Source organism: Hippopotamus amphibius, chromosome 9, assembly GCF_030028045.1.
Source record: "Hippopotamus amphibius kiboko isolate mHipAmp2 chromosome 9, mHipAmp2.hap2, whole genome shotgun sequence".
Classification (NCBI taxonomy): Eukaryota; Metazoa; Chordata; class Mammalia; order Artiodactyla; family Hippopotamidae; genus Hippopotamus; species Hippopotamus amphibius.
The window spans coordinates 40,726,707-40,737,463 of NC_080194.1; the positions used below are offsets into that span (position 1 = coordinate 40,726,707).

The window sequence follows — 10,757 nt, forward strand, 5'->3', positions numbered from 1 at the left end:
ATCTTGGCACTTTGAAATTCCACAATATTATTTCCACAAATACTTTTTTTTTCCAGTTTTTTATTTTTTTCTTCTTTACTGAGTAGCATTTTATTGGATAATGGTTGCAATATTTGTTTAATCTTCAGTTGACAGATATTTGGGTTTCCACATTTTAGCTGTTATGTATACAGCTACTATAAACATTTTCTGACTTTTTTTTAATTGAAGTATGGTTTATTTATAATGCTATGATACTGTGACATTTTTGGATGTAAATATAAACCAATTATTTGGGGTATACAACTTGAAGTGGAACTGCTTGGTCAAAAAGATGCCTAACTTTGTTAGAAATAGCCAAAAAGATTCCTGATGGGGCTGTACCCAGTGCCTGAGGGCCCCAACTACCCCACAGTTTTTGCCAATGCTTAGTGCTGTCAATGTATTTCATTTAGTTATTCTAATGACTTTGTATTGGTATCTCATTATGGTTTGAATTTTCCTTTCCCTAGCGAATAATAATTTGAGAACGTTTCATACGTGCGTTAGGCATTCATTTACTTCCTTTTGTGAAGGGCCTCTTTAAATCATAAGCTTAAAATTTTAATGAGTTGTTCGTCTCTGTTGATTGTGGGATTTTGTTTTTCAGATATATACGTTGAATAGAATACAATGAATATTTTCTTTATCTGTGGCTTTCCTTTTCACTTTTATATCATCTGTAGTAGATTGGTTTTTATTTCGATGACATTCAAATGTTGATTTTTTTCTCTGAAATCCCTTTTGTGTCCTGTCTGAGAAATCTTTGCTTTCCTCAAGTTGATGACAATATTATGCTATTTATTTTTCTCTCAGAATCTTTATAGTTTTAGCTTTCAAATTTAAGTTTATATCACATTTCAAATAAAGATGTTTTACATCAAGGTAGGAGTTGAGGTTCATTTTGTTTTTCATACAGATATCCAGGTGTTCCAGTCCCATAAAGATATTTTTCTGTCACTGAAGTGCATTTATTTTGCTGTTGAGAATCAATTAATTATGTTTGGGGCTATTTCCGATTTCCTTATGAATTTTTTCCCACAGTGTATTGATCTATCCTTACATAAATACAAGATCACCCCTAGGGTGTGTGGAACACTAAGCAAATATGTTTTGTACAGTCATATTAGATAAACAATTTCCTTAGAACTATATTTAAAAATCCACGGGCTCTTGTTAAGTGAATTGGTTATAGATGATGATTTAGAATAATGGATAAAAATGCATTTATTGTTGTATTAGTTTGCTTGGGTTACCATTACCATAACAGTGTACCACACACTGAGTGGCTTAAACAACAGAAATTTATTGTTTCATAGTTTTGAGTTTAGAAGTCCAAGATTAAGGTATCAGCAGGGCTCATTCCTTCTGTTGGCTGTGAAGGAGAATCTGTCCCTTCCCTCTCTCTTGGCATGTAAACACTGATCTCTGTCTTCATGTCCACATGGCATTCTATTTGTGTGCATGTCTCAGTGTCCAAATTTTCCCTTTTTATAAGGACACCAATGATATTGGATTAGGAACCCACTCTACTTCAGTATGACTCGTCATCTGCAATGAGCGTATTTCCAAAGGAGGTCACATTCTGAGGTACTGGAGTTTAGACATCCATATATGAATTCAAGTCCTTACTAATGAAGCCTAATCTGGCCTCTGTGCCCCAACATCAAATTAATCCAGAGCTTTAATTTAATTAATTCAAATTAGACAGAGTTTTAGGTGAAGTAGAAAAGAACAGCTTTTTTGCTATGCCAGGCAAACGGGGCCATAGCAGGCTAATGCCCTCAAAACTGTGTGTCCCAATCTGGAAGGTATAGTGAGGCGTTTCATAGTAATGGTTCAAAGAGGACACGATCAGCTCATGGACGTTCTTCTGATTGGTTGGTGGTGAGGTAAATGGGAGTCAACATCATCAATCTTCTGGTTCCAACTGGTCTGGGGTCTGTGTGTCTGTGGGGAGCATACCATTAATTTCTCCCACCTGGTGTGAGTTTCAGCATCTGTAAAACAGCTCAAAGATATCATTATGTGTATCCCTTGAGAGGGAACCAGGACCTTGCCCCAAGGCTGCATGATTGTTTTTATTTTGTTTTTGTGGGTTTTTTTGTTTGTTTTCTTTTCTTTTTTCTTTTTTTCTTCTTTCATTTTTTTTTTTTTTTGACTGTTCCACCCTTGTCTCTATATCCACTCCCTTCCCTAATTAGCAACTGTTTGAACTTGCTCATTGGAACTCAGGGAACGTCAAGGAGGCTGAATGCAGCCTATTTCCTGTAACCAAGAAATAGTATTGCAGCAAGGGGAACCCCTTCCAAGACCTGAGGGTGCGCTCTTATCTAACATTCACAAATCAATTCTCTGAGGATACAAATGTGCTGACAAAGCAAGAGACTTTATTGGGAAGGGACACCTGGGCAGAAAGCAGCAGGGTAAGGGAACCCAGCAGAACTGCTCTGCCAAGTGGCTCGCAGTCTCGGTTCTGTGGTGATGGGTTAGTTTCTGGGTTGTCTCTGGCCAATCACTCTGACTCCCACCAGGGTCCTTCCTGGTGGCACGCACATCACTCAGCCAAGATGGATTCCAGCAAGAAGGATTCTGGGAGGTTGGCAGTGTAACAGGGAAGAGCCAATTTTGACTCCATGTTGGATCTGTTTCTTTGACTTTAACCTTTGCTTTTCATTGCTTTTGTTATTATAATCATACCTAATGGCCTGCTTTAGGGAACCTGGTCCCTCTGCCTGAATGTTAAACTGAAGTGCCTTTGTTCAGTGCCCAGGGAGACGATCTGACTCTGCCCACCTGTGAATGGCTGCAGAAAAGAAGAAATTAACACATCCCCTCCCTGATGCAGGCCAGGCAAGGAGATGCTTTGCAAGATAAATGGCTTTTTTACTTTACTTTCTCACCTCCTCCCCCTCTCTGTTCTATAAAAGAAACTGGCATCCAGACCCTGACAAGATGTTTTTTTGGAGACACTAGTCTGCCATCTTCTTGGTCTGCTAGCTTTCAGAATAAAGTTGTATTCCTTGCCTCAATACCTTGTCTCCCAATTTATTGGCCTGTTGTGTGGTGAGCAGATCTAGCTTGGGCTTAGTAACAGTAGGACCTATGCTCTGGCATCTCCTCTCTCCTTTTGACCTTTCCCAAATTCTTCTGGTTGGTGGTAACTTGTTAGTTCCATTTTCCTTACCAGGACCTCCTGTTGTTAGATAACTCATGCAAGTGGTTACTATCAGCCCTGGCCAGGGTGGGCAGTTTTGTTCAGTGGTTCCCCTAACAATGGGGGACACAGAAAGGCTTTTGTGCTCAGAAACCTCACAGGGTCCTGCTTTTTATCACTGAGGACGATAGCCTGGATAAGGCCTCTCAGCTCTGATGAAGTGTTCCAAAGAGGTAAAGGAGGAGCCAGGATATATAGGAGTTTTCGCCAAAGAGAAAACAAACATGTAGTTGAACATCAAAAGATTACTGCTACTACAGATGGCCAACAAACACATGAAAAGGGGCTCAACATCACTAAGAGAAATGTAAATCAAAACCACAATAAGGTAATACCTCACACTGGTCAGAATGGCCATCATCAAAAAATCTACAAGCAATAAATGCTGAAGATGCTGCGGAGAAAAGGGAACCCTAATGCACTGTTGGTGGGAATGTAAATTGGTACAGCCAATGTGGAGAACGGTATGGAGGTTCCTTAAAAAACTAAAAATAGAACTACTGTATGACCCAGCAATCCTATTACTGGACATATACCCTGAGAAAACTGTAATTCAAAAAGATACATGCACCACAATGTTCATTGCAGACTATTTACAATAGGTTGGACATGGAAGAAACCTAAATGTCCACCAAAAGATGAATAGATAAAGAAGAATGTGTATATATATGGCACGTATATACAATGGAATATTACTCGGCCATAAAGAGAAATGAAATTGAGTTGTTGGTAGTGAGGTGGATGGACCTAGATTCTGTCATACAGAGTGAAGTAAGTCAGAAACAGAAAAACAAATACTGTATGCTGATGCATATATATGGAATCCAAAAAAAAAAAAAAATGGTACTAATGAACCTAGTGGTAGGGTGAGAATAAAGACGTAGGCGTAGCGAAAGGACTTGAGGACATGTGGCGGGGGGTGGGGGTGAAGTTGGGACAAAGTGAGAGAGTAGCATTGACATATATACACTATCAAAGGTAAAATGGATGGCTATTGGGAAGCTGCTGCATAACACAGGGAGATCAACTTGATGCTTGCTGACGACCTAGAGGGGTGGGATTGGGAGGGTGAGAGGGAGGCTCAAGACAGAGGGTATATGGGGATATATGTGTAAATACAGCTGATTCACTTTGTTGTACAGTAGAAACTCGAACAACAGTGTAAAGCAATTATACTCCGATAAAGATCTGAAAAAAAAAAAAAAAGATTACTGCTAATCACAAAAAAACAGACATCTCAAGTTAATGATTTTAGTGCCTTTCTTGAAATTATCCCTTTGATGTGCATCTTAACTATCTATGGACAGTATCTTGTTTTTCTCACCCCTGGATTGCCCTCAGGGTACAGGGGGAAAGGGGGCTGCATTGGTTGATGGCTTGATGGCTTCAAGGGCAGGTGATATTCTTTGCTGACTGAAATGGTAGGCCACATTTTTTTTTTCTTTGCCATCTAGCTACTTTATTTTTGAAGAAGTGCAGTCAGGGCCTTGTGCTTTGGCTAGTTGGGATAATAAATAAGGCACATGGATAAATGTGTTTATTTGGACATGTAACTTAGTTTCTGTATAACTGTATTTTTCTTTTAACAATACACATGATGATTCCTAGTCATCAGCCCTAGGCACCAGTAAAATCGGATTAAAAGCATTAGTAATGGAGTTAATTCCATTTGTAATAGGCCTACACCAGAAAGGAAAACATTAAAATAAGGACAATCTATAAATGGAAATTTAAGAATTTTTGTAGAACTACTTGTAAGGAACCTTTGAAAGAAGGACATAAAGTTTTACATAAACACTCTCAGGGAAACTTTTTAGCCATGTTTTGCAAAGTAATATTTGTAATCCCAATTCAAATTTGGTAGGTGACATCCTCCTGATCATGCTTATCGGTGACCTGGCCCTTGCAGAGCCCTGCTGTCACACTAAATATGTAAACTTCATGCAAATGATTATTCATACTTGCACATACATACTAGATTATATGCACATGCTCTAGCAAAGCCAATTATTTACACATATATTTATTAATATCTTTCAGATATATACATCAACATACATGACAAATGAACATACTTCACATTGTATAAAATATATTTTCAATCGTAAATATACATACTCTAACAATAAAATACATGCATAGAGATAAATTAACCCTCCTATAATCTCAACAACACATATTCTTATACAGGCATTCAAATCCCATGCCTTTGGCTTTGTGTGTACAGAGGAGAAAGGAGAATTAGGGGTTAATGCTTCCAGCTTTAGTCTCCAGTCTCAGAGGAAGTCCATGTGAGTGTGAAGCAGTGGGACCTAGGAGGGAGGAGAGAATTAGTGCTTGGGGAAGGAAAGGCTAGACTTTGGTAGGTCCTTAAAAAGGCTCTAGTGGGTGGTCTCTGCTAAATGCTGGACTACAGGACCCATTTAGTGCTACCTATGGGCACGTTGCAGTTGGTGAAAGAGAGAGCAGAGGTCACAGTGAGTGGTTCCCTGGCCCCAGTCATCTCTGCCCTTCCCAGGAGCAGTAGGACTCACAGAGGCTTCAAGGAGCTGGAAGACAAGGTGTGCACTGTGCAGAAGGCCTGACTCACTGGGGGCTCCAGGCCCAGAGATCCATGGCTGCTGAGCTTCATCCTGAGATGGGATGTAGGTCTGCTGCTTGTGCTGTGTCCTCCAGGGAAACTCGAGAAAAGTAGGGAGACTGCCTCCATACACAATCCCTCCAGGAAGGAGGGTGGAGCTGAACCCCACCCTGCTCCAGCATTGTGGTTCTATGCCCTGCAATTAGATACCCCAAAGTAAGAAAAAGGAGTCTAAAATTCCCTGAAGCTATTCCTTAGCAAGATCTCAGCCCATGTTAGTCTTCATCCCTTCAGGCCTGAGCACCATGGATTGAGCTGATATTTCACATAGTGAGTGATAGTGAAGGAACCAGATTCTACAGGAACACAGCAGAAAGTGCAGAGAGAAAAGAGGTGCCTCTCAAGGGCTCCCATCTGTCGCTTCAGACTTGGGTCCCAGGTCAGCTCTGCTCCTTCATTGTCCATCCAAGAAAGAAAATCTGAAAGCAGAAAATCAGAGCCAGCAGAATGGATTGAGAAATCTGAGAGGCATCTCTTAGGGGGAACTTTTGCTGTGAAAAGGCCATTGGAGAGTCTGGGAAATGATGAATCAGTGGAGAGAAACTGGCTTTTGAAAGGGGCTACAGGTCAGAGTAGTTGAAGCCTGGTTGAGAAGAGAGTCACCAAAAGGATTTTGTAGCACAGGTGAGTTCTCTATTAAGGCTCAAGGGCAGAAGCCAATAAAGATGCCATCCTAGAGAAAGCAGTCTATACCCAGAGATGTCAGAAGACCAACCTAGAACCTATTCTAGAGGCAGCCAGTCCAAAGATGTAGCAGGGGTTCAGGTTCAAATGCAGATCTACTTGTAACTCAGTATACAATTTCACAGGTCCCCTTTGCATCTGCCTTTTTCATGACAGGGCAACAACCTCTGCTGTACCCTACAGCAGATAATGGGTGTTCCAATCAGTCACTCTCTAGCAGAGGCAGCGGTTTGCACCACCAAGGGTTTTGGGTGTGGAGTTGTGAACTGGCACTCATTTACTATGTGGTCTTGGGCAAATCATGTAACTACTTTGAGATCTGTTTTTCTCATTATAATTAAAGATGCAGAAGGTTCGTGAGAGAAACAATAAAATGTAAAAGCATATAGTGTGATATCTAAAAAATTAGCAAATGCTTTCCACAATTAATCAAAGAGATTATTATGCACTTTGATAAACTGTATATCAAGCCAGCATCTTCACCAGTACCCAGTGCAGAAGTGAGGATGGTCCAAATATGCTTTTCCAGGTGGCCCTGAGTGTCAGTGACTATGTCCTTACAAGTGGAGGGGGACACTCTGGAGGTAAAAAGAAGGGAGAGACGGAGCCTCTAGCTCAAACAGAATATACAGCTGTTTGGGAAGGCCAGGCAGAGGGGATAAAACAAAGTCCTACATCTCAGGTAATGTGTGTGTGTGTTTCTGAATTTTCTTTCTCTTTCTTTCTTTCTTTTTGTTTTGTTTTTATCAACTGTGAATTTGTTTTCAATTCTTGAGGCTTATGATCAGATAATTTACAAATCTGTGCTAATGATATAGTTCCTCTACTTTAACCCTTCTAATGAGCTGGCAAAAGCCCCATTACCAATAACATATATACAGTAGTTCTACAGTTGCATTTCTGATACAGTGTACCTGTTTGAAGACAATCCTAAATTATAACTTAGTCTAACTTTATAAAGAATTCACAAGCATAGTTTGTAACATATCTTGTTTCAGTGAATTTTAAAAGCAACTGATCTTAAAGATCATCTATAAAATGTGAGTAGTTCTATTCTTTATTTGATACTATACGTAAACCACGCTAAAATGCCTTTTATTAAGTAAAAGCCAATATTTTAGATAGAGAATTTTAATTAAATTGGCATAGTTAAGACCAAAAAGATTAATTGGACATTGTCAGTGTGTCTTCAGCCCTTGCCTTAGCAGGCTAATGAACACAACTTGAAACACAAGTGAATCTTGCTCTGTTCTATGAGGCAGTGAAGGGATCTTCTCAGTGTTTAATTATATTAATATAACCAGGTATAGAAATCTAAATATAAAACCAATCTTCCACAGGGTTTGAGGAGGGATTCCCCATCTCTGTGAAAAGTTTAACATCCTTTACTCAAGTTCAATCAATCTCTTTAGAAGGGGAAGACAGTGAGAGTACTTGTTGAACTGGAATTGCTATCAAAATTTAAAAATCTGACCATATTCATTTAGCCACAAGTGAATCTTATTTAAATCAGGACAGAAATATTACATAAGCCATTCACGATCTGAATTCTAGTGTATGAGATCAATTTAAATATGGTACACATAAAAAGTCATGAGACATTTCTGTTTTGTAATAAATAAGGCAGTAGCTTTTTTGAGATAAGCTATCAAGTTTGCCCTTTCTCCCTTCTTCTTAATGCCAGCAAAGATCATTTTTTTTAACTTTTTCTTTTATATTGGAGTATACCGATTAACAATGTTGTGATAATTTCAGGTGCACAGCAAAGTGACTCAGCTGTACATATACATGTATCCATTCTCTCCCCCCCTCATCTCCCCTTCCATCCAGGCTGCCACATAACATTGAGCTGAGATAATATTGAGCTGAGTTCCCTGTGCTGTACAGTAGGTCCTTGTTGGGTATCTTTTTAAAATATAGCAGTGTGTACATGTCCATCCCAAACTCCCTAACTATCCCTTCCCTCCACCCTTACCCCCTGGTAAGTATAAGTTCATTCTCTAAGTCTGTGAGCCCCTTTCTCTTTTGTAAATACATTCATATGTATCATTTCTTTTTAGACTCTGCATGTAAGCGATATCTATTTTTCTTTCTCTGTATGACAGCAAAGATCATTTTTGTCCCAGGGATGTACTCCTTGGAATTCTCCAAGTACTCCATCAGCATCTACTGTCCCCAGGTGATGCCTTTGTTCTTGTTGGCATCTGTGTAAGAGAATCCAACAGCCTGAACTGTGTTTTGCTCAAATAGACCATGGAGATTTAGCCCAGTGTTGAGCTGTCCTCCCTTTTCCACGGTATGGCACTGGGCACACTTCTGAACACAAATCTTCTTGTCTTTCTCAATATTTTTAAATCATTCTTTCTCCCTGCCTGACTGAGAGGTTCCCGCTCACAAGTGGAATGATCTCTCTCTAAGCCTCTAAAGTTTCACTATATCCTAGATAGGAGTATTTGTTTTGAGCAAACCTATAGCTATTATCTAGGTAGGATGGTAAAGTTTTCAGTTTTGAGCAAGACTTGTAAGGTCTGAGCCCCACTTCTCTCACAATGTTACAAATCTAGGGAAAATCAGAAAGAGGCTAGGTTTATTTCAGATCTTGCAGAAACCCTTTTTAGGAACCATTGGGTCTGGTGAATGAAACATTTGTCCACACCCAGAGGTGAGTTGTTAAAGGGAGTTTGAAAAGATACACTTCTTTCCTATGTGTTTCTGTTATGAAGGAGGTAAGAGCTAATGCTTTCAAACAAAGGCTCAGGTCAACTGAAATTAAATAGTGTAAAGATGTTGGGTAAGAACCAGGTGTGTTTTTTTGCCATTAACTCTGAGATAGGTAGAGGTCAACAGTGGACTCATACAGTAGGATCAACCCGTGTAACACCAGCAAATACCGGCAGAGGATGATGTTCACAAAGTCATTCTCTGGCCTGCAGGGCAACAGCTAGCGTGAGAAAAGAACGCAACTACCTTGTTGACCTGGTATCAAAGTGGAGGGTTCTGTCAGGACATTTTAAGATACGGTGAATTGGTTAATAAGTCCATTGCAACTGACTAATGACCTTTATTTTTTATTTTCTTCAGCAAACGTTTGTTAAACTCCTATTCTGTGCCATGCACAGGTGCTAGGAAGAGAGTATGGCTCAGAGCCATGAAAATTTAACATTTAGGACAGGGATTGGAAATCTAAAGTCTGCAGACCAAATCCAGTTTGCAGCCTGTTTATGTAAATAAAGCTTTTTTGGAACACAGTCACAATCAGGAGTTATATAGTGACTGTGGCTGCTTTCATGCTACAATGGCTAAGCTCACTAGTTGCGACAGAGAATGCACGGCCCAAAAAGCCTAAAATATTTATGATCTTACCTTTACTGCAAAAAGTTTGCTGATGTTCCAACTGGGAGGAGCCACACCCTAAATTCATTGCAGGTACACAGTTGGTCAGTCAGTTACCTTCCAGCCCAGATCCTCATGGTAATTGTCTTGGAGTCAAAACTAACTCAGTGTTTATTGCAGCACTATTTACAATAGCCAGGACATGGAAGCAACCTAAATGCCCATCAACAGATGAATGGATAAAGAAGATGTGGCATATATATGCAATGGAATATTACTCAGCTATAAAAAGGGATGAGATGGAGCTATATGTAATGAGGTGGATAGACCTAGAGTCTGTCATACAGAGTGAAGTAAGTCAGAAAGAGAAAGACAAATATTGTATGCTAACTCACATATATGGAATCTAAAAATGGTACTGATGAATTCAGTGACAAGAACAAGGACGCAGATGCAGAGAATGGACTGGAGAACTCGAGGTTTAGGTGGGCGGGGGTGAAGGGAAGCTGAGACGAAGCAAGAAAGTAGCACAGACATATATATACTACCAACTGTAAAATAGATAGCCAGTGGGAAGTTGTTGTATAACAAAGGGAGTTCAACTCCAGGATGGAAGACGCCTTAGGGGACTGGGAGGGGAGGGTGGGGGGAAGTTGAGTGAGGGTGGGGGGGAGTTGAGGAAGGGAGAGAATATGGGGATATGTGTATAAAAACAGGTGATTGAACTTGGTGTACCCCCCAAAAAATAATACATAAATCAAATTAAAAAAAAAAAAAAAACTAACTCAGTATCACTAAATACACTACTATGGGCCTTTAAGCCAGTGTTTTCCAAAGTGACTTCTTACCCTGAAAAGTGGCCCA

The 10,757-nt window shown here is 39.8% G+C and overlaps 1 pseudogene; it reads right to left on the reverse strand.

Moving 5' to 3' along the window:
• Positions 1-8,128: 8,128 nt before the first annotated feature.
• On the reverse strand, positions 8,129-8,906 carry LOC130860851 (cytochrome c-like; annotated as a pseudogene).
• Between the last annotated feature and the right edge of the window lie 1,851 nt (positions 8,907-10,757).